Genomic DNA, 27039 nt, shown 5'->3' with positions numbered 1-27039 from the left:
TCTTTAACTGTGTTGAAATATTTAACAAAATAATTTATTATTTAACTACTACTTATCAAGTGTTCCATTATAGCAGCATCTCATAAAAACACCCTTGGCAAAGGCAAATTCAGTAAAGCAGATTTTCTCTAATTGAGGAGAAATGATCAGCAAATGAAACAGTCTAGTGGCAGAGAAAGAACTCAAAAGTAGTAACAGCTGTATTTAGCAACTGCAAACCAAAACACTCAACTTCAACATTCCCACATTCTCCACTTTGGTGTGGGGCAGCACGGTGGCACAGCGGCACAGTGATTAGCTCTGCTGCCTCACAGCCTGGGTTTGATTCCACCCTTAGGCGACCGTCTGTGTAGAGCTTGCACATTTTCCCCGATTCTGTACAGGTTTCCTCCAGGTACTCTGGTTTCGACCAACAGTCCAAAAGATGTACATGATTGGCAATGATAAATTGCCCCAGTAGTGTTCATGGATGTGTAGATTAGTTGGTTTTATCGGGAGATGGGTCTGTGTTTGATGTTTTTAGAGTCACTGTTGGCTTTTTGGGCCGAAAGGCCTGTTTCCACACTATAGGGATTCTATTCAATGATCTATGTACTGAAAACTAAACGGAAACCCTGGGCCTGTGCTTCTCATGCTACTTTTGTCTAATAAAAAAACAAATCAAAGCTGTTCACCATATTATATCATCACTGACAAAACATCTCTGCAAGAGGATCAAGATAGTGCAAAATGCTCGAAAGAGCACAATGCCAACGTACCTCAAACCTTATAAAAGGATGCTATAGACAAATAAAGGTGGCTCCATTTTCAAAGACGTTTACCTCAGGCTGTTCGTACGCTAATGTATATATTAATAATTCTGACTCCGTCTGATTGACACTCAGAAATACTCCAGTCTCATCAGCTTCACATTCAGAACGAGTCCATTACAGTCATATTCACATTAAAAATGATTCCTGTGTAGTCAGATTCACTCTCAGTATGGCAGCCAGTACGGCATGGGAATGGACCCTTTGGCCCACAATGTTGTGTTGAGCATGAACCCAAATTAAAGTAATCCCTTCTGTCTGCCCACCGTCCATATCCACCCATTTCGTGCATATTCATATGCTTATCTAAAAATCCCTTAAACACCCTAGAACACTACAGTGCAGTCCAGGCACTTTGGCCCTGATTGTATCTGCCTCCTCCACCATTCCTGGAAGTACATACCAGCTCCAGTCAGTCACTGTATCAAAAACTTGACCCTCACTTCTCCTTTGAAGTTTCCCCCCTCTCATTTTTAATGAATGCCGCCTAATATTAGACATTCCAACTCTGGGAAAAAAATCAACCCTATCGACGCTCCTCATAATTTTATAAACATTTATGTATTTGATAGTATGATACAAATTTTGTAAAATGATACTTATTTTATAAAATTTTTATGAAGTCTCCCCTCAGCATTCACTGCTCCAGAGAAAACAACCCAAATTTTTCCAGCCTCTCCTTATAACTCGATGGCTCAGTGGTATACTCACTGCACTGTTAATCCATAAGACCCAGATAACGTTCTGGGGGACCTGGGTTCAAATCCTGCTGCAACAGAGGGTGGAATTAAGGATTTAATGATGACCATGAATCTGCTTGTCAAGGGCTGGTCTGGGGGACCCACCTGGCTCACTAATGCCCATCCTTCAGGGAAGGAAGCTCCCACCCTTATCTGGCCTGGCCTACATGTGACTCCAAACCCACAACAACATGGTTGATTTAGGACTGAATTAGGGATCCCATTAATGAAGGGAGAAAAACACCTCTCCTTATAGCTCACAGTTCGATTGATATTCAGAATGAATATAGTCTGGTTGTATCACTCCAGAGCTTTCACTCATGCGCAGAATAATTTACAGACACACTCTTTGAGTTTAGTCAGTTCACCCGCGGAACAATTGTGATCTACTCAGCTTCACGTTCAGAGTGATTGTGGTCCAAACCTATTCACATTCAGAATTTCATGTCAGATTTATGTTAAGAATCATTCTTGACATGTTCGCACCACACATTGATTCACACTCAGAGCCCTTTCACATTCAAAATCTGAACCATTCCAGTCTCCTCAGAATGTACCCCAGTCTGTTCAGATTCACATTCCAAATGATTTTGTTCTAGTCATATTCCTGAAATGATTCACTCTCAGTGTGACTCCCATCTAGTCGGATTTACACTGAAAATCACTCCTTTCTGGTAACATTCGCCATCACAATCGTTATAACCCAGAGAGATTCAGCCTCAGGATTATCCCATTCTAATCTGGACCCAGTGAAGATGGTAGTGGAGTGGCAAGGGTTACTCTCAGGCTTTTGACCCCAGGGCTCAGCCACTCCTGTCTGCTTTTCCTTTTCTATTCTTCTCGTTTTACTTCTGCTGTCTTCTTTCTGTTTGTCTATCATTTTAAGACAATAAGGCCATAAGACATAGGAGTGGAAGTAAGGCCATTCGGCCCATCGAGTCCACTCTGCCATTTAATCGTGGCTGATGAGCATTTCAACTCCATTTCCCTGCACTCTCCCCGTAGCCCTTGATTCCTTCTGAGATCAAGAATTTATCAATCTCTGCCTTGGAGACAATTAACGTCCCAGCCTCCACTGCGCTCTGTGGCAATGAATTCCACAGGCCCACCACTCTCTGGCTGAAGAAATGTCTCCTCATTTCCATTTTAAATTTTCCCCCTCTAATTCTAAGGCTGTGCCCACGGGTTCTAGTCTCCCCACCTAACGGAAACGACTTCCCAGCGTCCACCCTTTCTAAGGCATACGTTATCTTGTATGTTTCTATTAGATCTCCCCTCAACCTTCTAAACTCTAATGAATACAATCCCAGGATCTTTAGCCGTTCATCATACGTTAAGCCTACCATTCCAAGGTGGTGGCAGAGAGGCCAACAGACGACAGGTGCCTACATTGGAATCTAAGCTTTCCATTCGCCTTTACTGTGAATTTATTTAGAGCGGCACCGTAGCTCAGTGAACACATGCATCAGCAGGTTCAGGGACAGCCTCTTCCCGGCCAGTATCAGACTCTCTTGCCTCAAATAATGCTGATCTTGCTAACCTTGATCTCGCCTCGCGCTCGCCCTGTGCAGCATCACCTGCATGCCTCTGCCTAATTTTTTACAAATTTCAATCTGTGCAGCCTTGCTTATTATAATCTGCCTATACTTCTGTTAAACAAAACTTTTCAATCTACTTCGATACAGATGGCAATCAATCAAGGTGGATGCAGAAAGGGAAGAAAGAGGCAGAAGTGAGACAAGTTGCAAAAGTCAGGACTGGGAGATGCTGAACGTTCTTCGTAGTGGAGTTAAATAAAGCAAAGAAACCGAGGGAGCAATGAGAGAAACATAGAGGGAGTAAGGCAAGAGGGTGGAGAAATAAGTGAGTACAATGAATGTGAGGAGAGACAACGTGACACACTCACATGTACACTCACATTTGAGGTGATGCTTAAACAAAGAGAGAGAATAGCAAAAGTTGAGAGAGTAGGATTCGCAGACAAGGTTACAGGGATGAGAAATAAAGGAGTGTGAAATGCTAGGAAGACAAACTGAGAAGTCGGTTGCACAGGATGAAGGACTAAAAGGTCGTTATGATATTCCACAGCTGCATGGGAACAAGATGGGAAAACAAGCTGGGAGATTTTGCAACAAATTTTTTTCCCGTTACTCCTTCATGAGATGAGGGCGCCACTGACTGGGCAGCATTTATTGCCCATCTGTAATTGCCCAGAGGGCAGTTCAGAGTCAGCCGCATTACTGTGGTTCTGAAGTCCTATGTAGACCAGACCAGGTGAGGATGGCAAGATGTAGAGCTGGATGGCCTGTTGTGTTCATCCAGCTCTACACCTTGTCATCTTGGATTCTCCAGCAAATGCAGTTCCTACTATCTCCAGGTAAGGGTGGCAGTTTCCTTCCCTAAAGGACATTAGTGAACCAGATGGGCTTGTCCCCTGACAATTGACAATGGGGTTATGGTCATCATGAGATTGTTAGTTCCAGGTATTTTTTACTGAATTCAAATTCCACCATCTGCCAGTTCCCTGGAACGTATCTCGGTCTCTGGATTATTTGGGAATCCAAGGTTTAATCCTATCGTGATAGATGGTGAAAATTGAATCGAGTAATGAAAATAGAATTAACAGGCGATTGATGAACATAGTACAGCACAGCGTTATACAGGCCCTTCGGCCCAGGATGTTGCGCTGGCCTATTATCCTACTCTAGGATCAAGCTACCCTGCATACCCGACATTATACCATCATCCATGTGCATATCCAAGGGTCCTTTAAATGTCCTGAATGTATCTGACTCCAAGACCAATGCTGGCAGCGCATTCCACACACCTGCCACTCTGTGTAAAGAACCTACCTCTGACATCTCCCCATCTGACATCTCCCCAACACCTTTCTCTAGTCACTTTAAAATTATACCCCCTCAGAATAGTGATTTCCACCCTGGGGAAAAAAATAAAGAAGTCTCTGGTTATCCACTCAATCTATGCCTCTCATAGAACATAGAAAGAACAGAGAACATAGAACAGTACAGCACAATGCTGGCCGAACCCTAACCCTATCAGGCCATTTGGCCCACGATATTGTACTGAACTTTTACCCTAAACTTAAGGTCAATCTAACCTCCACTCCTACTTATATTATAATCCACATGCAATTTAATAGCCATTTAAATGCCCCTAATAAGGCTGACTCCAATTCCCTCTCCGGCAAGGTATTCCACACCCCTATTGCTGTCAGAGTAAAGAACTTATCTCTGATTTCTTCCCTATATCTACGTCCACTCGCTTGAAAACTATCCCCATCACAATACCTACCTGCACCTTAAGAAAAAGTCTCTGGCTGTCCAATCTATCTATACCTCTGATCATTTTGTACACCTCTCATCCTTTGTCATTCTAAAGAGAAAAGCCCCAGCTCTCTCAACCTTTCCTTGTAAGACCTTCCCTCCATTCCAGGCGACATCCTGGTCAACCTCCTCTGCACCTTTTCCAATGCTTCCACATCTTTCCTGTAACGAGGTGGCCAGAACTGGACATAATACTCCAGAAGTGGCTGAACCAGGCTTTTGTATAGCTGGAGCAATACTTCACGGCTCTTGAACTCTATTAATGAAAACTAACACACCATACGCCTTCTTAACAACTCTCTCCACCTGGATGCCACCTTTCAGGGAACTGTGGACATGAATCCCAAGATCCCTCTGCTCCGCCACGCTGTCAAGTATCTTTCCATCAATCCATATGATCCATAATCAAGGGTCAGCCAATTCTGGGGAATCTTATCAAACGCCTTACTTAAATCCATGTCTATCACATCCACTGCTCTACCTTCATCCACGAGTTTGGTCACCTCTTTAAAGAATTCAATACGGTTTGTGAGGCATGATTAACCCCTCACAAATCCATGCTGACTATCACAAATCAAACTGTGCCTTTCCAAGTGATTGTAAATCCTGTCTCTCAGAGCCCTTTCTAATAATTTGCCCACCACTGAAGTAAGACTAACTGGTCTGTGATTGCCGGGGTTATCTCTATTCCCTTTTTTGAACAAGGGAGTGGCGTTTGCTTCTCTCCAATCTTCTGGCACTATACCCGTGGACAGTGAGGATGAAAAGATCATCGCCAGAGGCCCTGCGGCCTCTTCCCTTGCTTCACATGAAATCCTTGGATAAATCCCATCAGGCCCACGGGACTTATCTATCTTCAATTTCCTCTGAATTCCTAGCACATCTTCTTTACTAACATCGACCTCCTCTAGCCTACCTGCCTGTTTTACACTGTCCTATTCTACAACTAGGTCTCTCTCAGTTGTGAATACTGAAGAAAAGTATTCATGAAAAGTATTCTGAATAAGGGTCTAGGCCCGAAACATTGGCTTTCCTGCTCCTATAATGCTGCTTGGTCTGCTGCGTTCATCCAGCTCTATACCTTGTTATCTCAGATTCTCGAGCATCTGCAAGTCCTACTATCTCTAAGTCATCTTATAAATCATCTTATATGCCTATCTGCAACCACATCTCATCCTTCTTTGCTACAATGAGAAAAGTCCTAGCTCCCTCAACATTTCCCCATAAGGCTTTCCCTCCAGTTCAGGCAGCATCCTGGTAAGTCTCCCCTGCACCGTCTCTGAAGCTTCTACATTGTTCCTGTAATGAGGCAAACAGAACTGAACACAATATTCCAAGTGTGGTCTAACCAGGGGCTTTATAGAGCTGCACCATAACCTCGTGGCTCATAAACTCAATTCCCCTGCCAATGAAAAACAACACACCATACGCCTTCTTAACAACCCTATCAACTTGGCTGGCAACTTTGAACAAACTATGGATGTGGACCCCAGATCCCTCTGTTCCTCCACACTGCCAAGAATCCTGCCATTAACCCTATACTCTTCATACAAATTCAACCTTCCAAAATGACAATGACTCTGTTGGCCATTGTGAGGAAAACCTGTCTGGTTCACTAAAGTCCTTCATGGAAGGGAACTTCTGTCTGCACTACATGGGATCACAAACACACAGCAATGTGGTACTGTCGAATCCCTACAGTGTGGAAACAGGTCCTTCAGCCCAACAAGTCCACCCTGACCCTCAGAGCATCCCACCCAGCCCCATCCCCCTATAAACCAAACTAATCTGCACGTCCCTGAACAGCACGGGCAATTTAGCACGGCCAATCCACCCTAACCTACACACCTTTGGACTGTGGAAGGAAACCCACGCAGACGCAGGGAGAATGTGCAAACTCCACACTGGCAGCTGCTCGAGGCTGGAATTCAACCGGGGACCCTGTCGCTATGAGGCTGCGGTGGTAATCACTGAGCCACCGTGCCATCCTGAGTCAAGTGTGGTTGACTCCTGAAACTCATAAATTAAGAACAAACAATAAATATCTGCGTTTGTCAGCAACAGCTGAAACGCATGAATGAATTACAATGTAAAACACTGCATTTGCCTCTTGTCTCTGTTTATTGACAGTCTGCAACGTTTGTAACTCATTCATCAGATCCACTGTCACATCTGGTAGTCATTCGTTCTCTATTTTTACCATCCCTTTCCTCAGAGACCTTCATGAATTCCATACTGATTAAATCTATCTGCTCAGTGACTGAGATTAATATGAGCATAATTGTGTCCCTGGAGGGTTTCCCTCTCTTATTAATAAAGGTTTTCCTTTCAATCAGTCATCTCACGTTTACAAGGGCAAACACTGACTCCGGCACTAACAGGGATCAGCAGAGAGAGGGAACCGAGAGATCAGAGTTAGTGAATAATCTGCAATTTTGCAACGATGGATCACAATCTGAGAACAACTGACTGCAATCTTACATCAGAGGAGAGGAGTTTGTCATGGGACATTTACATACTTTTCACACATGCTGACACAGCAACATTAGCTAATCGGATCAAATATGTGCTTTACATTATTCAATACTTTTACTACCCTATCCTGGCTATTGTTGGTGTCCCTGGTAAGTCTTTATGTCCAACTATTTAATCTGAGGATCGTCTTTCATTATAGTGGTGTTTTTGATATTTATACTTCCCTGTTTGCTGATCTTAGTCCCTCAAGTCTTCCTAGCTAGTAATTAACTCTGCAAACCACTGAAAACTGTGTTACTGATCAGAATCAGTTGCTCTGATCTATTCCAGATACATGAGATTTTAACTTCAGCTCTTCAGTGTTTAAACCATAGTATCGATGACTTTATGAAGGTAGAAATGTCCTCATTTGTGTCGTTTAGGGAAGCAGACGCTATGATGGTGTTGCAGCAATCTCTGGTGAGATCCCACTTGGAACTTTGTGAGCAGATTTGGGCACCAAACGGTAGGAATTGGAGGGAGTACAATCTGGGTTTACAAGAATGCTATGTAGAAATCGGTTGTTAAATGGGACAAGAGATGATAAATATTCGCATGGTTTTGATTTTTAAGGGGCTGATCGAAGTCGTCAGGATATTCATTGGAAACAACAATTACTGCCATTGGTAAGGGAGTCGAGAACCAGGGGGAGCAGACTAAAACTTAAGATAATTCTGGAGAGAGGAAGCAAGTCAACACACAAAAGGTGTTTGGAACTCCCTCCCACAAACAGCAATGGATGCTGTTCAGTTGTTTATTTTAAATCCGAGATAAGGTACGGTTTTGTTCAGTGAATATATGAAAGCAGTCATGTGGAGTGAGGCCACAGTGCCACAGGCTTGAGGGGCTGAGTGGCCTACTCCTACTGCTCCACCAATGCTGAGTTCCGTCACCTTTCAGGCCAGCATCTGAAACAGACTGACAATGAGCTCTACAATCCTTTCCCCCTGAGATCAGCCCAATCTGGCATTACCTCCATCGCCAGTATGGTGTACACTCACCTCCTGGTGCTTAGATTTTCATCTGCACTTCTGTGAAATTCAGATTCAAATATTCCACTTTTTTTTATTTTGCTGGTGCCTTACAGTTTGAGTGTCCAGAAAGAATAATCCTCATTAAACATTGCTGCTTGTCTCCCTGCTTGCATCAAGGTGCATTCAATTATTGCCCAAACTTATGGATTGAGTTATTTTCCTCGCGCCTGACCATCAGAAGGCACCAGCTCTCTCTACATATTGATTTTGTAGACATGCTCACCGAGTCGGTGGGTTTGCAAACATTTCGCCACCCCACTAGGTAACATCGTCAGCCTGCCTCTGGTGAAGCGTTGGTGATCTGTCCCGCTTGTTATTTATTTGCCTCAGTTTGCTGGAATGGTTGGCATTACTTCTGGTTTTGTTTCCCAGTGGTTTGTACACAGAATGTAATTCAATGAGTTTGAGGATGAAGTTCCAGTTGGAATCCCAGGCTACCACCAAACCTCTGGCTTGTCTCTAGCTTGTGTTCCACAGGGTCGAATTCAATATGATTGTGGTTGGAATTCCAGTTGGAACACCAGGCCACCAGGAATCCCCTGGCTTGTATCTGTTTGGCTTGTGTTTCGCAGGGTTGAATTCAATACTGGGAAGGTTAGTACCACTTCCAGTTCTGTTTCTCAGTAGTTTGTAGACAGGGTCTCATTCAATGAATTTGTTGATGGGATTCCGGTTGGAATACCAGACCAAGCATAGTCAGGCCAGGGAATTCCTGGAGGCCTGATATTCTAACTGTAACTCCATCAACAAACACATTGAACTGGACCCTATGCACAAACCATTGAGAAACAGAACCAGAAGTGTTACCAAACTCCCCAGTAAACCGAGGCGGTTAAATAGCATGTGGGACAGAACTCCAACACTTCAGGGGAGGCGCACTGACGATGGTACCTAGCAGGGCAAAAAAACATTTGCAATCAAACATACTGGCTTGGTAAGCATGTCCACAACTTCATTCCCAAGCTCTAAATCTTCTCGAAAACAATTTCAATCTTCTCTATCCTGCGGTGTAAGTCGTCCATGGCTCAAATCCGCTAACAGATTACTTTCTTTTGTGCACTTTCCAGACTGCTGCTAATCAGTTCACGCTCATACCAAACCATGGTCATTTTAAGAAGGTTATCCTCCTGTTTGGAACTCAGATGCTGTCAGAGTCACGGAACTCAGAAACAATAAATAGATGCGTGCTGTGCATGGTTATTCGCTGCCCTGCATGTTGCTGTGAATTTCACACAGGATCTTCGAAATCTGGTTTGTGCCTGTCCCCTCAATGCTTGTTCGTGACTCAAGCAACAGAATGAATCTGCCCACAGCCACACACTCTTGTGTTACATGAGGAGACAAGGTGTCTGAATTGCCTCTGAGGGATATGGATTTCTCCCTGTTAACTTAGACAAAAAACTAACGTTACTCCTTTATTTAAGTAGCGTGACAGGGAAAATCTGGGAAATTATGGATTGGTGAGTCTTACAAAAGTTGTCAGGGAATTATTGGAGAAGATTCTGAAGAATGGTACTTGGAGAGATGTGGACTTAGTAGAGATAGACAGCAGGAAGGTCATGTCTCACAAGCTTGACTGAGGTTTTCTTGAGGAAGTGACACAGATGACCAACAAGAATAGGGCACTTATGTGTTATGTTAATGGACTTAAGTCAGGCCTTTGACGGGGTCCTTCATGGTAGGCTGATACAGAAGCTAAAGCCATATGGGATCTCCTGTGAGCTGGAAAGATGTGTGCAGAACTGGTTCAGACATTGCAAACAAGAAACACTGGCATCTGGATTCAGGAAGTTCCACCAATACCTTTATGAATGAAAATTTCTAATAATAATAGACCACAACCCCTATTTGGCCTGCTTAAAGAGGACAAGGCAGTGTTGCCCATAGCTTCTGGCAGCAGTCAGTGGTGGGCTCAAATACTATGCGCATATAATCAAAAGTTCGAACACCCTCCGAGAGAGCAAGTAGCACATGTGGATGCATTGAGCCACCTTCTGCGGTGTTACCTCCAGTGGAAGAATCCATAAAGGCATTAAAATTTCTGGACACACGTCCAGTAATAGCTGTCAATATCAGACTTTGAACGCAGAAAGATTGTCCTGGAAAAGTTGAAATGGCTGGTGGTGATAGGGCAAACAAAACGGCTGTCAAAAACATTTTTTTAAACTTTTTTGGACCCAGTGACCAGCTCACAATAGAGGAACATATTGCAATGGGAAACAAGAATGACTGTCCTGAACAAAGGTCACTGCCAGATACTGGCTTCACTCCATTAGGGCTATCCAGGGGTGTCCAAAATGACAATATTGGTGTAAAGTCATATGTGGTGGCTGGGACCGGATGCAAACATAGCCACACTTGTAAGGCAGTGCCCAGAGTGCCAACATGGCAAAAATTACCACCAGCAGCTCCTCCATCTTGGGAATGGCCAGGTAAACCATGGACTTGGTTACACATTGACTATGCAGATCCTTTCATGGCCTCAATTTTCTTAGTCACTGCAGACGCTCACTGAAATTGGTTGAATATACATACTGCCCATTCATCAAACATGGGGCAACTATAGAAAAACTGCTTGCATCTTTTTCAACACATGGAGGCCTGGTCACAGATAATGGGCCATTATTTACCAGCAGGGAATTTGGGTATCTTAATGTTAAATGTAAGGACAGCTCCATACCACCCCTCATCCAATGGTCTGGCAGAAAGAGCAGTCCAACCTTTGAAGGCAGGCTTAAAGAAACAGCCTCCATCAGATACCAAGCTGTCACTGTTTTTATTTGATTACAGGACCCATCTCTCATGCAACTACAGGGATAGCTCCAGAAAAGTTGTTAATGAGAAGAAGACTCCACACCAGGTTAAGTCTGATTTTCCCAGGCCTAAGAGAGGTTGAAATGGCATCAGGTTGCCAATGCTGGTCACAAGACTCTGCCAAGCAAGAGAGACCAGTTACTTCAGGGAATGAAGTTTGATGTAAGAAATACAGAAATGGTCCTGCATGAGTAAGAGACATGATTGGTGTGAGGTCAGGACCAGTGCTGTGTAAAGTATGGGTAGGTGCAATCTGTCACCTATGAATTAATACCACCCTGATGTCATGTGGGGAAGAGTCGCATGTCAATGCCAAACTTTCTTGGGATCATAGTGTACCAACACCTGAAAAGATGATAGCTGTTCTTTACTTCCCTGAAGGCTATGCAAACATTTCCAAGGCAGCCATTTTTAGGAGTTGATGCAAAGGTGCCAGGATTGAAGTCAGGTTCAGTATAAGCTTTCTGTAATAATTTACTAGCCCAAGTAATGAGCACCTGGACAGACCTTTGATTGCCCTCACTTTATATTCCAACAGGTGTGACCTGGTTTTATCAACTCTGTAACCCAAATAGGTCACTTGAATACACAATTTTCCCCATCTTAGGTATAGGCCCACCTTGGAAAAATGCCTATGTCCAAGCTCTCTAAGTGTTCTTTAGTAGCTTTCCCTGTTATTGGACTGTCACCTAGATAAATGGTGGGAACTGAGGTAGACCTTATAAAATGTTTTCCTCAGCCGCTGAAAAAGTGAACAGGCTAATGTTAGCCCAATGGCAGTGTCCTATATTGGTACAAACACTTATGGGCATGAATTGGAACATATTTCTGTGAATCCTCTTCTAACCTCAGCTGCAAGTATGCATTGCTCATGTCCAGCTTTGTAAAAGCAGCTCCCCTGCCAGCTTTACATATTAATCCTCTATGTGAGGGATTAGGTTTTCAGCCAAACATGAAAAGCAGTTAATTTGTTTAAAGACCCCACAAAAGGTAAACTGACCTGTTTTGCTTCACAGTCAGTACAACCAGTACTGTCCATTGCACAAATTGGACTGGTTTGATGATTCCTTCACTCTTCAGCCTTATGATTCCTGCCTCTACTTTTGCTTGTAAGGCAAATTGCCCTGGGTAGGCCTTGCAGAATCATAGAATTGCTTTCTGGTCAACATGAAAGGTGGCCTTAGCTCCTTTGATAGTCTGTAGACCTTCCTGAAAATCTTTGGGTATTTAATTAGGACTTCACTCAGGCAGCCATTTTCTAATTGAAAACTGTTCAGTCAACCTAGGTGAACCTTTCTCAGCCAATTTCACCCCATCAAACTTGGGCCTTAGCCTTTTGCTACAATCACATGAAACTGAACCAGCTGCTTTTCTTAAGCGACCAGGACAGAAGTTATACCCTTAATCTGTAAAGATTCACCAGTACATGTTGTCAGTCTCACTAAAGTCTTGCGTAAACTTAACGGCAGGAGTCCTGAGCAAATTTTGTTAAAAACTGCTTCTGCAATCATTGATATCGTTGCACTAGTATTGACCTCTATTTGAGCTAGGTGACCATTTAACCAGATGTTTGTTTTGATTTTTTTCTGATTTAGATGTTACTTAGCATTTTAGTTGTTCCAAACCAGGTGTGGGTGGACTTTCCAAAGTGTACACTCTTGTGGATACAGGCCTAAGAACTACCTTACTCAGTTTAGGTCTTGTGGGACTCTTTAGCTGTCTCGAGTCTGCATGCCAGCAGCACCTACATTGACTTGCCAGCCAGCATTTTTTAACCATTTGGGTAAGGCTTGGCTTTGTTTGGTGTTTTGCTGTAGGTCGACCTAGAGTCCCTCTGTTCAGGATGTGTCCTGAATGAGGCTATGCCTTCACTTAAGAGGTATTCCCCAAGTTCGGTTGGACTGACAAGGGTGTTCACTTCCATCGGAATACCATGCAACTCAAAGGGCCCACTTGCTGCATTTTCCAATGGTAAAACCAGTTGTAGTACTTGTTTGAAGTCAAGTTGAGCTTCAGTTAGCACACACTTTTGCATTGGTACATCATTAATCCCACGTACCAAACAGTCTTTAAGCATCTCATTTAGAGTTAAACCAAAGTCACGTGCTTCTGCCAGTCATCTTAACCTTATCAAAAATCACAACACAGATTCCCCTGGCCCTTGAATTGCCGAGTAAAAATGATTGCATCTCAGAATTAGAGGATTGAGGTTGTAATATTCCTTAATTATCTCCAACAATTCTTGAAATGTTTTAGTGTCTAATGCATCAGGGAAAGTTAGGATCCTAATGACAGAAAAAGTTGCAGTTGCCCAGGCTGCCAGAAGAATTACTCGTTGCTTTACATCTGCCACAATATCATAAAGAAAAAATAACAAATTATTTGCATGTCCCGGGCTCAGTCATTGATTGTAGGTTCAAACAACCAAGCTTCCCAAACAAAGGCTTAATGTTAGAAATACTTACCAAACACAATGATGACTGTTGTCAGCAATTTTCTTCAGGAATGTGCTTTACTCTTGTTGCCAATGAGATAACTCCACAGAGGCTAGTGTCCCATCACCAAATCATCCTTTATTTACACATGAACAGTCCTTGACTCTCATTCTGCCTCTTCAGAGTCAGCTGTCAGAGTGTCACTATCGCTGATACTCCTCTTTATTTAATCTGTCAGCCAGGCCTCCCTGATTAATAGCCCTAATCGGTGAACTCATATTCTATGATGTCCAGCTTGCTGACCTTGTTACAATCACTGCACTTGTTTAGTCTTTTGTCTTCTTTTGAATTTCCATGTGATGTTCAAAAACCCATTGCATATTCTGAAGTGTACCTTTTATTAGCTCTCATCTCTACAGTTATCCAGGTCTCCTATCCACAGAATTAACTCTTGCATGATTCTGTACAAAATCAGCGAATCTTGTGAACAACTCCACTTTGATAGGATGCAATGAAAGTTGTTTAGCTATTTCCTGGGTGTCCTGTCTCTGATAGGGACTTCATAGACTCAATGCCTCCATCTTGACAGAGTAGAATATGACTACATTGTAATGCAAGTTGTGGCAGCCATTTCAGTCACTGTCCTTGTTTCAGCTATAAATGATCTTTTTCACAAGTTGTATGTCTGTCTCCTGCCAATGAATAATAAATTAATATTTGAAATGAACATGTCTTCATAACAGAGTTGAAAGTGGCTAGAGGTTTTAAAAAAAGACAGTACTGCATGTGTAAGACCTAGATGTCCTTCAGCAGATGAAAATAGCCATGGGCAATAATGAAGAGGTCACCCTCAATTTTCTGCTGTGGGATCTAAATTGTGACTAGAACCCACAACAACCTTCAGTACTGATTCATTACCTTGACAATAATTGAGATTCTTGTTAGAGTAAAAGAATCATCAGGACCTAGATAAATTTATTCTTCTAATGATCCTGAGAAAAAGTTTGGCACCCACTGTTGTACTGAGAACTCTAGCAGACCATGGCTAAGACCTAATACTATCTCAGTGTCAAGGTCTATTCTGGGGCTTAGTCTCCAGATGAACAAAAGCTGGCAAATGCATGGTAGATGAAGAACAATGTGGATAAAGGTGAGATTATCCACTTTGATAGCAAAAACACGAAGGCAGATTATTATCTGAATAGCTATAAATTGAAAGATGGGAATGTATCCAGATGTCCTCATATACCAGTCACAGAAGGTAAGAATGTAGGTGCAGCAGATGATAAAGAAGGCAAATGGAATGTTGACCTTGATAATGACAAGATTTGAGTAAAGAAGCAAGGATGTCCCAACTGCAGTTATACAGAGCCTTGAGCAAACTACATCTGGAATATTGTATGCAGTTTGATCTCCTTATTATTTGTATCCTTGCTGACATTTTCATTATTGTGTTAGTCTGGAGCTGTAAAATGTGAGCTGAGAGCTGAAGATGACATTTTGACTGAGCTGTAGCTTGTGTTGAAAAAATAACAAATAAATAAATATTTATTTACAAGGCCCACTCAGCTAGTTCCAATTGCCCGCATTTGGTTCGTATCCCTCTAAACCCTTCCCATCCATGTCCCTATCCAGTTTTTTTTTAAAAATGTTGTTATCGAGGTGATGCATTTTGGAAGGTCGAATTTGAAAGCTGAGTACAGGATTAAGGATAGGATTCTTGGCAGTGTGGAGGAACAGAGGGATCTTGGTGTGCAGATACATAGATCCCTTAAAATGGCCACCCAAGTGGACAGGGTTGTTAAGAAAGCATATGGTGTTTTGGCTTTCATTAACAGGGTGATTGAGTTTAAGAGTCGTGAGATCTTGTTGCAGCTCTATAAAGCTTTGGTTAGACCGCACTTGGAAGACTGCGTCCAGTTCTGGGCGCCCTATTATAGGAAAGATGTGGATGCTTTGGAGAGGGTTCAGAGGAGGTTTACCAGGATGCTGCCTGGACTGGAGGGCTTATCTTATGAAGAGAGGTTGACTGAGCTCGGTCTCTTTTCATTGGAGAAAAGGAGGAGGAGAGGGGACCTAATTGAGGTATACAAGATAATGAGAGGCATAGATAGAGTTGATAGCCAGAGACTATTTCCCAGGGCAGAAATGGCTAGCACGAGGGGTCATAGTTTTAAGCTGGTTGGTGGAAAGTATAGAGGGGATGTCAGAGGCAGGTTCTTTACGCAGAGAGTTGTGAGAGCATGGAATGCGTTGCCAGCAGCAGTTGTGGAAGCAAGGTCATTGGGGTCATTTAAGAGACTGCTGGACATGTATATGGTCACAGAAATTTGAGGGTGCATACATGAGGATCAATGGTCGGCACAACATTGTGGGCTGAAGGGCCTGTTCTGTGCTGTACTGTTCTATGTTCTATGTAAGAGTGGTTTCCTTTCTGACTGGAAACTTGCAGCCTGTGGTGATGCACGTGGGTCTGTGCTGGAGCCCCTTCCATTTCTGTAAAAAATGATTTGGAGGATTATATAAGTCACTTGATGAGTACGTTTGTGGAGGAGACCAAGATTGGGGGAGCTGTGGTAGATAAGGGAGATGGACAGATATGGAAAGGACAGAGAGTTGGCCAGAGTAATGGCACAGGGGATTTAACCCGGACAAATATGATGTAATACATTTTGGAAGACCTAATTCAGGGAGGATGTTGACAGTAAATAGCAGAAACCTTCGAAGTATTAACATTCAGAGGCGTGCCAGTCCACAGTTCCCTGATTGTGGCCAAACAAGTTGGTAAGTTTGCCAAGACACCATATGGGGCACGCCTCGCCTTCTTCGCTCAGGATATAGAGCATTAAAGTTGGCAAGTCACATTGTCGTGTTTCACTAAATGTTTAGTTAAGCGAGACATGTTTGTTAGTTTGCTGAGCAGGCTGGTTTTCATACAGATGTTTTGTCTCCTTTCTAGGTGACATTGGCAGTGCTGTGTCACCTCCATTGAAGCACAGTTGTTCTGTCCTGCTCTGAATTTATATGGTTCGTCCTGTCACCGTGGGTAGCCTTGTTTCCAGCTTTGTACCGTAACTTGCTATATGAGGAATATAGTTATTTTTGCCACACTGCCAGAAGGATTTGGAGGCTTTGGAGAGAATAGAGAAGTGTTGTAACGGGGACTTGATTAGTGTGGAATGTTGTTATAAATGAGGCGAGATTGGAGATGCTTGGTTTGTTTTCATTTAAGTGTAAAAAGATGATCTGATATAATTAAAAGAAAGTTCATAAAATTATAAGAGGCATAGGATAGGAAGGATTGTTGGAGCCTTTTTTTCCCAGGAAAGACATGACAATTCCTCAGGTTACATAGGTTCAGTGTGAAAGACGATGGAGATATATGAATGGGATAGGGTGTGGGTGAATTGGGAGGGTGTGTGTGTTTGGGTGGGTGGTGCTGGCTATTTGATAAACCAACCATGGTGCTGAAAGTAGGCACCAACAATAAACATTTTAAAAAATGGGATGAAGTCCAACAAGCTAAAGGAAGGATGCAGTAATCTTGAGATGCTACCAGTGCCCTGTGCTAGTCAGGGTAGGAATAGCAGGAAAGCAAAGATGCGTATGTGACTTGCAGGGTGCTGCAAGAGGGAGGGATTCAAATTCCTGGGATTGGAAGTGGGAGAGGTGGGTCCAGTGCACCTGGGCAGGACAGGAATCAGTGGGGGAGAGTTTGCTTGTGCTGGAGAGGAGGGTTTAATCTTAAATGGCAGGGGTGTGGGAAACAGTTCAGGAAGTTGGAGGGAAGTAAAGTGGGGACAGAAACAAAGGACAGTAATGGGAAAAGAGAGAGTAGAAGGCAGAGAAACAACAGACAAAAAAAAACAAACAGGGCCACATTATACCATGACTCTAAAAAGGCAAGTGATGTCAAAACATGAGCCCGAAGCTCTGTGCCCCTATGTGTGGAGCATTTGAAAAAGGTGGATGAATGAATTGTGTAAGCACTTATTAATGGATATGGTTTAATTTGGATCATGGACACTTGGCTCCAGTGTGACCAAAGATGGGAACTCAACGTCCAGGATTATTCAATTTTCAGGACATACAGACAGAATAGGAACAGAGATGGGGTAGCATTGCTAGTTAAGCAGGAGAGTAAAGGAAGACGTTCGTCTGGATGACATGGAATCTGTCTGGGTGGAGCTGTGGAATACCAAAGGGAAAAAGACATCAGTGGGAGCTGTATATAGAACACCAAGCAGTAGTTGTGAGGTGTCAAACTGTATTAACAGGAGATTAGAGATGTGTGCAGTTAATATGGGGGACTTCAATCTACACATTGATTGGACTAATCAAATTGGCAGGAACGTAACTGAGAAGGATTTCCTGGAATGTATCGGGATGGTTTCCTCAAACATTATGCCCAGGAACCAACTACAGAGCAAGCCATCCTAGACTGGGTAATGTGTAACAGAGAGGTTTAATTATCAACATTGTGTTGCGAATTCCTTTAGGGAAGAGTGATCATAATACTCTTCATTAAGATGACAGAATTAAATCTGAACATAGAGCCCTGCACTTAAAGAATGGCAACTTTGATAGTATGAGGCAAACATTAGATAGGGTAAACTGGCCAAGGACACTTAAGGGGCTGACGGTGGATTGGCAATGCCAGACATTTAAATAACACATGATGGGCAATTGTTCAACATCCCTGTCTGGTGTAAGAGTGAAATAGGGAAGGTAGCTCAACTATGGTTAACAAGGGAAATTAGAGATAAAGTTCAAATCAAAGAGGAGGCATATAAATATCGCCAGAAAAAGTAGCAAACCTCAGGACTGGGAAACATTTATAATTCATAGAACATAGAACAGTACAGCACAGAACAGGCCCTTCAGCCCACAATGTTGTGCCGACCATTGATCCTCATGTATGCACCCTCAAATTTCTGTGACCATATACATGTCCAGAAGTCTCTTAAATGACCCCAATGACCTTGGTTCCACAACTGCTGCTGGCAACGCATTCCATGCTCTCACAACTCTCTGCGTAAAGAACCCGCCTCTGACATCCCCTCTATACTTTCCACCAACCAGCTTAAAACTATGACCCCTCGTGCTAGCCATTTCTGCCCTGGGAAATAGTCTCTGGCTATCAACTCTATCTATGCCTCTCATTATCTTGTATACCTCAATTAGGTCTCCTCTCCTCCTCCTTTTCTCCAATGAAAAGAGACCGAGCTCAGTCAACCTCTCTTCATAAGATAAGCCCTCCAGTCCAGGCAGCATCCTGGTAAACCTCCTCTGAACCCTCTCCAAAGCATCCACATCTTTCCCATAATAGGGCGCCCAGAACTGGACGCAGTATTCCAAGTGCGGTCTAACCAAAGTTTTATAGAGCTGCAACAAGATCTCACGACTCTTAAACTCAATCCCCCTGTTAATGAAAGCCAAAACACCATATGCTTTCTTAACAACCCTGTCCACTTGGGTGGCCATTTTAAGGGATCTATGTATCTGCACACCAAGATCCCTCTGTTCCTCCATGCTGCCAAGAATCCTATCCTTAATCCTGTACTCAGCTTTCAAATTCAACCTTCCAAAATGCATCACCTCGCATTTATCCAGGTTGAACTCCATCTGCCACCTCTCAGCCCATCTCTGCATCCTGTCAATGTCCCGCTGCAGCCTACAACAGCCCTCTACACTGTCAACGACACCTCCGACCTTTGTGTCGTCTGCAAACTTGCTGACCCATCCTTCAATTCCCTCGTCCAAGTCATTAATAAAAATTACAAACAGTAGAGGCCCAAGGACAGAGCCCTGTGGAACTCCACTCACCACTGACTTCCAGGCAGAATATTTTCCTTCTACTACCACTCGCTGTCTTCTGTTGGCCAGCCAATTCTGTATCCAAGCAGCTAAGTTCCCCTGTATCCCATTCCTCCTGACCTTCTGAATGAGCCTACCATGGGGAACCTTATCAAATGCCTTACTGAAGTCCATATACACCACATCCACAGCTCGACCCTCATCAACCTTTCTAGTCACATCCTCAAAAAACTCGATAAGGTTTGTAAGGCATGACCTACCCCTCACAAAGCCGTGTTGACTGTATTTGATCAAGCTATGCTCTTCCAGATGGTCATAAATCTTATCCCTCAGAATCCTTTCTAACACCTTGCAGACGACAGACGTGAGACTTACCGGTCTATAATTGCCGGGATTTCCCTATTTCCTTTCTTGAAGAGAGGAATTACATTTGCCTCTCTCCAGTCCTCAGGTACGACTCCAGTGGAGAGCGAGGATGCAAAGATCTTCGCAAGTGGCGAAGCAATTGCATTTCTCGCTTCCCAAAGCGGCCGAGGACAAATCTGATCCGGGCCTGGCGACTTGTCAATCTTAATGTTTGACAAAATTTTCAGCACATCAGCTTCCTCTATCTCTATCCATTCCAGCATGCACACCTGCTCTTCAAAGGTTTCATTCACTACAAAGTTGGTTTCTTTCGTAAAGACAGAAGCAAAAAACTCATTTAGGGCTTCCCCTACCTCTTCAGGTTCCACACACAAGTTCCCTATGCTATCCCTGATCGGCCCTACTCTTTCTTTGACCATTCTCTTATTTCTCACGTAAGTGTAAAATGCCTTTGTGTTTTCCCGGATTCCTTCTGCCAAGCCTTTCTCGTGCCCCCTCCTGGCTCTCCTCAGACCATTTTTGAGCTCCTTCCTTGCCTGCATGTAATCCTCTCTAGCTGAACTTGACCCTAGCTTCCTCCACCTTATGTAAGCTACCTTCTTCCTTTTCACTAGAAGCTCCACCGCTCTCGTCATCCAAGGTTCCTTTATCTTACCCCTTCTTGCCTGTCTCAGAGGGACATATTTACTCATCACTCCCAACAACTGTTCCTTAAACCATCTCCACATGTCGATAGTTCCCTTACCATGGAACAACTGCTCCCAGTCCATGCTTCCTAACTCATGTCTAATGGCATCATAGTTTCCTCTTCCCCAATTAAATATCCTCCCATTCTGCCTAATCCTCTCCTTCTCCATCGCTATGTAGAATGTGAGGCAGTTATGGTCACTATCACCAAAATGCTCTCCCACCACAAGATCTGATACCTGCCCCGGCTCGTTTCCGAGCACCAAGTCTAGAATGGCCTCTCCCCTCGTCGGCCTGTCAACGTACTGTGTTAGGAAACCCTCCTGAACACACCTTACAAAAACAGCTCCATTCAAATCTTCTGCTCAAAGGAGGTTCCAATCAATATTAGGAAAGTTAAAGTCACCCATTACAACAACCCTACTGCGTGCACACTTCTCCAAAATCTGTCGACCTATGCTTTCTTCAATCTCCCTGCTGCTATTGGGGGGCCTGTAGTAAACCCCTAACGAGGTGACTACTCCCTTGCTGTTCCTAATTTCCACCCATACTGACTCAGTCGGCAGATCTTCCTCGACAAAGGAAGCTTCTGTAGCTGTGATACCCTCTCTGATTAGTAGTGCTACACCCCTCCTCTTTTTCCCCCCTCCCTATTCTTTTTAAATGTTCTAAACCCTGGAAGATCCAGCAACCATTCCTGCCCATGAGAAACCCATGTCTCTGTTATGGCCACAACATCATAGCACCAGGTACTGATCCATGCTCTAAGTTCATCACTTTTATTCCTGATACTCCTTGCATTAAAGCAAACACACTTGAACCGATCCCTTGGTTCCTTCCCAGGAAAATCCTTCCCACTAGCTGGTCTACCTCTTGCTACTGCCTCACCTGCATCAACGCTCACCTCTGGTATACAGCTCAGGTTCCCACCCCCCTGCCATACTAGTTTAAACCCTCTCGAACTACTCGAGCAAACCTTCCACCCAGGACATTGGTCCCCTTCCAGTTCAGATGCAACCCGTCCTTCTTGTACAGGTCCCACCTTCCCCAGAAGGCATCCCAATTATCAACATATCTGAAGCCCTCCCTCCTACACCAGCTGCGTAGCCACGTGTTCAGCTGCGCCCGCTCCCTGTTCCTCACCTCGCTATCTCGTGGCACCGGTAGTAAACCAGAGAACACTACTCTGTTCATCCTGCTCTGCAGCTTCCATCCTAACTCCCTGAAATCACTTTTTATATCCTCAAACCTATTTCTGGCTATATCATTTGTGCCAATATGTAACACGATTTCTGGCTGTTCGCCCTCCCCTTTTAGAACTTTATACACCCGATCGGAGACGTCCCGGACCCTGGCACCAGGGAGGCAACATACCTTCCGGGAATCCCGATCTTGCCCACAAAATCTCCTGTCGATTCCCCTAACTATCGAGTCCCCTACCACGAGTAGGTTTCTATTCTGCCCCCTTCCCTTCTTTGCCACAGTGTCAGGCTCAGTGCCAGAGAACTGACTACTATGGCTTTCCTCTGGTAGGTCATCCCCCCCCAGCAGTATCCAAAACGGTATACTTATTGCTGAGGGGAATGCCCACAGGGGATCTCTGCACTGTCTGTCTGTCCCCTTTCCTCCCCCTAACTGTAACCCATCTATTCTCGTCCTGAGCCTTAGGAGTGACCAACTCCCGATAACTCATCTCAATTACCCCCTCTGCCTCCCGAATGATCCGTAGTTCATCCAGCTCCAGCTCCATTTCCCTAACACGGTTTTCAAGGAGCTGTAGCTGGGTGCACTTCCCGCAGATGTAGCCAGTGGAGACGTGTGCCACATCTCCCAACTGCCACATTCTGCAGGAGGAGCAAGCAACTGCCCTAGCATCCATACCCCACTTATCTGAACACCCACTCAATACTAAAGCAGAAAGCTTACTTCAAGTAATAATAACAAATTAATAACAAACTTATATTCAATAGAGAAAGTTTAGAATGAACCTTGCCTTATTAACTAGGTTTCGAGGAGGAGGGCGGGTGGGAGACACTACAGTTGTAGAGTCTCGGGTTTAGCCGCCTTGCTGCTATATATGGTCACTGCTTTCCTTCCCGGTTGCCCCTCTGGTCCTCGTCACTTCCTCTGGTGCTCCCGCTCCTTCTCTGAAAGAGGAAAAAAAACACCGCTGCCCGCTACCGGTAAGTAATTTTAAAAATAAACTGCTTTACCTTAGCTGCAGTCTTCCGGGTCCGTCTTGCCTCCGCTGCTGCTCGCACTCAAAATGCAAACAGAGGAGGTGGGATAAATTCATAAGGGTAAAGTAGAATATGAAAGTAAGCTTATGGAAAACATTAAAAAAAACCAAAAAGGACCAAAATAATCTTCAAGAAATACCAGGGGACAGAGGGTCAAGCATGAAGGAGGAATTGAAGTAAATCCTTTTTAGTCAGGACATGGAATTGGGGAAATTGATGGGATAAAAACCCAATAAATCCACAGGGCCTGATGCTCGACATCCAGGATACTTGAGGAAGTGGTCCGAGAAATAACGGATGCATTGGTGATCACTTTTCAGCATTCTGTAGGCTCTAGAAAGTTCCAATGGACTGGAGGGTATATAATGTAACCCCACTGCTTTAAAAAGGAGAGAGAGAGAGAAAATAAGCAATTATAGGCTGGTTAGTCTAATATCGGTGGTGGAGTCAATTATTAAGGATGTAATAACTAAGCATTAAGAAAGCAGTGACAGAATCGGCCCTCATCAGCACAGATTCACTGAAGGGAAATCACTTTTGGCAAACTCTCTGGAATTGTTTGATGATGTGACCAGTCATGTGGACAAGACTGAATCAGTAGATGTGATAATGGGAACTGCAGATGCTGGAGAATCCAAGATGACAAAGTGTGGAGCTGGATGAACACAGCAGGCCAAGCAGCATTTCAGGAGCACAAAAGCTGACATTTCAGGCCTAGACCCTTCATCAGAGAGTCAGTAGATGTTGTGTATCAAAAGACTTTTGACAAGGTTTCATGCAAGAGATCAGTAAGGAAAATTAAAGTTCATGGAGTCGGAGATAATGTAATAACGCCAATAGAGAACTGGCTGGCAGGCAAGAAGCAGGGCTTTGGAATAAATGGGTCCTTTTCAGACAGGCAGTGACGAGTGGGGTGCGTCTGGGTTCAGTGCTGGGACCCCTGCTGTTCGCAATGTATATAAATGGATTAGACAAAGGAATTGAATGCCGTATCTCTAACTTTGCAGATGACAGTAAGCTACATGTTGGTGTCTGCCCTGAGGAGGATGTTAAGAGGCTTCAGGGTGACTTGGTCAGAATTGCTTGGGGGGGCAAATACTTGGCAAATGCAATATGATGTGGATAAATGTCAGATTACCCATGTTAGTTGTAAAAACAGGGAGGCAGGTTATTTTCTGAATGTGGCAGTTTCGGAATAGGTGAGGTGCAAAGACATGTGGGTGTTATGATGGAACAGTCACTGAAGGTTGACATGTAGACGCAACAGGCAGTGAGGAAACTGGTGGCATGTTGGCCTTCATAGTGAAAGGATTTGAGTAACCGAATAAGGATATCTTACTGCAGATATACAGGGTCTTGTTGAGGCCACATTTTGAGTAGTGCATCCAGTTCTGGTCTCCCAATCAGAGGAAGGACATTCTCATGATTGAGGGGGCCCAGCAAAGGTTCACCAGGCTGATTCCTGGGATGTCAGGACTGACATATGAGGAAAGGCAGGATTGACTCTGCTTCTACACGCTGGAATTTAGAAGAAATGAGGGGATGGGGATCTCATAGAAACATATAAAATCGTGCTGCAACTGGACAGGCTAAATGTGGGAAGAATGTTCCCGATGTTGGGGAAGTCCAGAACCAGCGGAAACAGTCTAAGAATAATCAGTAAGCCCTTCAGGACTAAGATGATGCAGAATTTCTTCACTCAGAGTTTGAATCTGTGAAGTTCTCTCCCATAGGAAGCTGCTGTGGCCAGCTCATTTGATATATTGAAGACGGAGCTGGACATGCCCTGTGCAGCTAAAGGGGCCGAAGGGTATGGAGAGAGGGCGGGAATTGGATTTTGAGATTGCAATATCAGCCTTGATTATCTGGAATGATGGTACAGGTTCAGAGGGCTGAATGGTCTACTCCTGCATCTATTTTCTATTTCTCAACATTTCTGCAAAGTCGTAGAGTTCTACAGCACAGAAAATAGTCCTTCAGTTCATTCCATCTGTGCCAATCAGAAACAGCCACCTCACTATTCTGGCCAAGCAGCATCTCAGGAGCCCAAAAGCTGACATTTCGGGCCTAGACCCTTCATCAAATCTGAGATGCTGCTTGGCCTGCTATGTTCTTCCAGCTTCACACTTTATAATCTGGGATTCTCCAGCATCTGCAGTTCCCATTATGACCTCACTATTCTGATCGAGTTTTCTATCATTTGGCTCACAACTGTATTCCTTGGCATTGCAAGTGCACTTTAAACATTTCTTCAATGTCACGAGGGCTTCGATATCCCTCACCCTTACGGTGAGTGAAGAAAGGCTTTCCTCACATCTTCTTTAAACATTCTGCAGCCAACTACCTTAAATCTATGCTCCCTGGTCATTGATCCCTCAACCAAGAGGAGGCTATCATTCACATCTGTCCTATCTAAGCTCTTCATAGTCATATTTATCTCAATGATGTTCCCTCTTGATTTCCTCAACTCTGAGGTGAACAGCCACAGCCTATCCAATCTCTCCTGGGGATAGGTCTGTATCCTGTGGAGTTTAGAAGAGTCAGAGGTGAGATAATTGAAACATATCAGATCCTGAGGGGACTTGGCCAGTTGGATGTTGAATGGATGTTGGGAGACCAGAACTGCACTACTCAAGATTCAGCATCAGCAAGGCCCTGTATATCTGCAGTAAGATATCCTTACACTGTTACTCAAATCATGTCACTATGAAGGCCAACATGCTATCAGTTTCCTCATTGCCTGCTGCATCTGCATGGCAACCTTCAGCGACTGTTCCATCATGACACCCACATCTCTTTGCAGCTCACCTTTTCCAAAACTGGCACAATTCAGAGAATAACCTGCCTCCCTGTTTTTACAACTAAAGTCGGTAACCTCACACTTATCCACTTAACACTGCATTTTCCAAGTATTTGTCCACTCACCAATTCTCACCTGGGAGAATCTACAGCCAGGGTCATTGTTTTAAAGTAAGGGGGCACACATTTAAAACATTTTTCTCTGAGAGTTGTAACTCCTTTGAATTGCCTTCTTCAAAAGGCAATGGAATAAGAATCAATAAGTACTTTTAAGGCTAAAGTAGATAGATGCATGCTTACTGGATGGATGTAAGTTTATCGTGGCAAGCAGAAATATAGGACTGAGATTAAAATTGTATCAGCAGTGATTTCATTGAATGGTGTAGAAGATGCAAAGGGCAGTTGGCCCATTTTGAGCCTTGTACATACACTTCTATACCTGCATATTTGGAGGGAAGAGGAGATCATTAGGTTGCATCGCGAATGCTAGAGAAACTCAACAGTGCCTGTGCAGACAAATATAGAGTTCGCATTTTGAATCAGAACTTATGAAAAAGTTATGGAAAAGTGTCATACCAGACTTGAAACATCAATTTCCCTCCACTGAAGCTGCCAGGCGTGATGGGTTCTGCCAATGTTCTTGGTGTTTATTTCAAGTTTCCAGCATCTGCCACATTTTGACTTTCATATATGACATTATACTCCTGACTTGCGAGTCACAGAATTAATGGACTGGTGTTAGGGAGACAGCAGGTGAGTAACTTGATACATGGTGCTAAACTTTTGACTGGTTCTTATAGCAAAAGAGTTTTTCATTTAGTTCATCTCTGATGAATGATGATGCACAGCATGTTATACTGGAGAGTTCAACTATGGTACCGCCATTGGACCTGATGGCGAGGTTGTTGGATTTTATTTTGTTCCACGACGGCCTTTACTATGCACTTGTGCAGCAGAATTGTAACATTCTGTTGTTGATTTAGTTGCTCTAATCTTGGTGCATGTGGACATGGCACTTCGAGTATTTCACAAGCTGGAACATCCATGAGGAAGTCAGCCAGTGATATCCTGGTATTGAAATGAATGATCTAAGTTAACTGGAAAGATTGGAGAAGATAGGCCTTTCCCTGCTAAAACAGAGAGGTTTGAAGAATTTGATAGAGGCCTTGAGCATTGTAAAGAAACTTTATACAGTCATTTATATTCATCCCTAGATACATAACATTTAAAAATCTTATTAGTTTCTTAAAACCTAACTGGAATACTTACATTTATTCTGATTTATAATTTATTTACTTACCTTCCTCACAGTTAACATAGTGACAATCATCATCCTGGTTAATGAAAAATGTGGTCTATCAAAGTGTATGACTCATTACTTGATGGCAATGGCAATGGCAGATCTGTTGATCGTCATCTTGGACCTGATTTTGAGACACA

The sequence above is a fragment of the Stegostoma tigrinum genome, chromosome 36 (genome assembly GCF_030684315.1).
Source record: "Stegostoma tigrinum isolate sSteTig4 chromosome 36, sSteTig4.hap1, whole genome shotgun sequence".
In the NCBI taxonomy this organism is placed as follows: domain Eukaryota; kingdom Metazoa; phylum Chordata; class Chondrichthyes; order Orectolobiformes; family Stegostomatidae; genus Stegostoma; species Stegostoma tigrinum.
The sequence above is the reverse complement of the archived record's forward strand: the minus strand, read 5'-3'. Positions refer to the sequence as shown.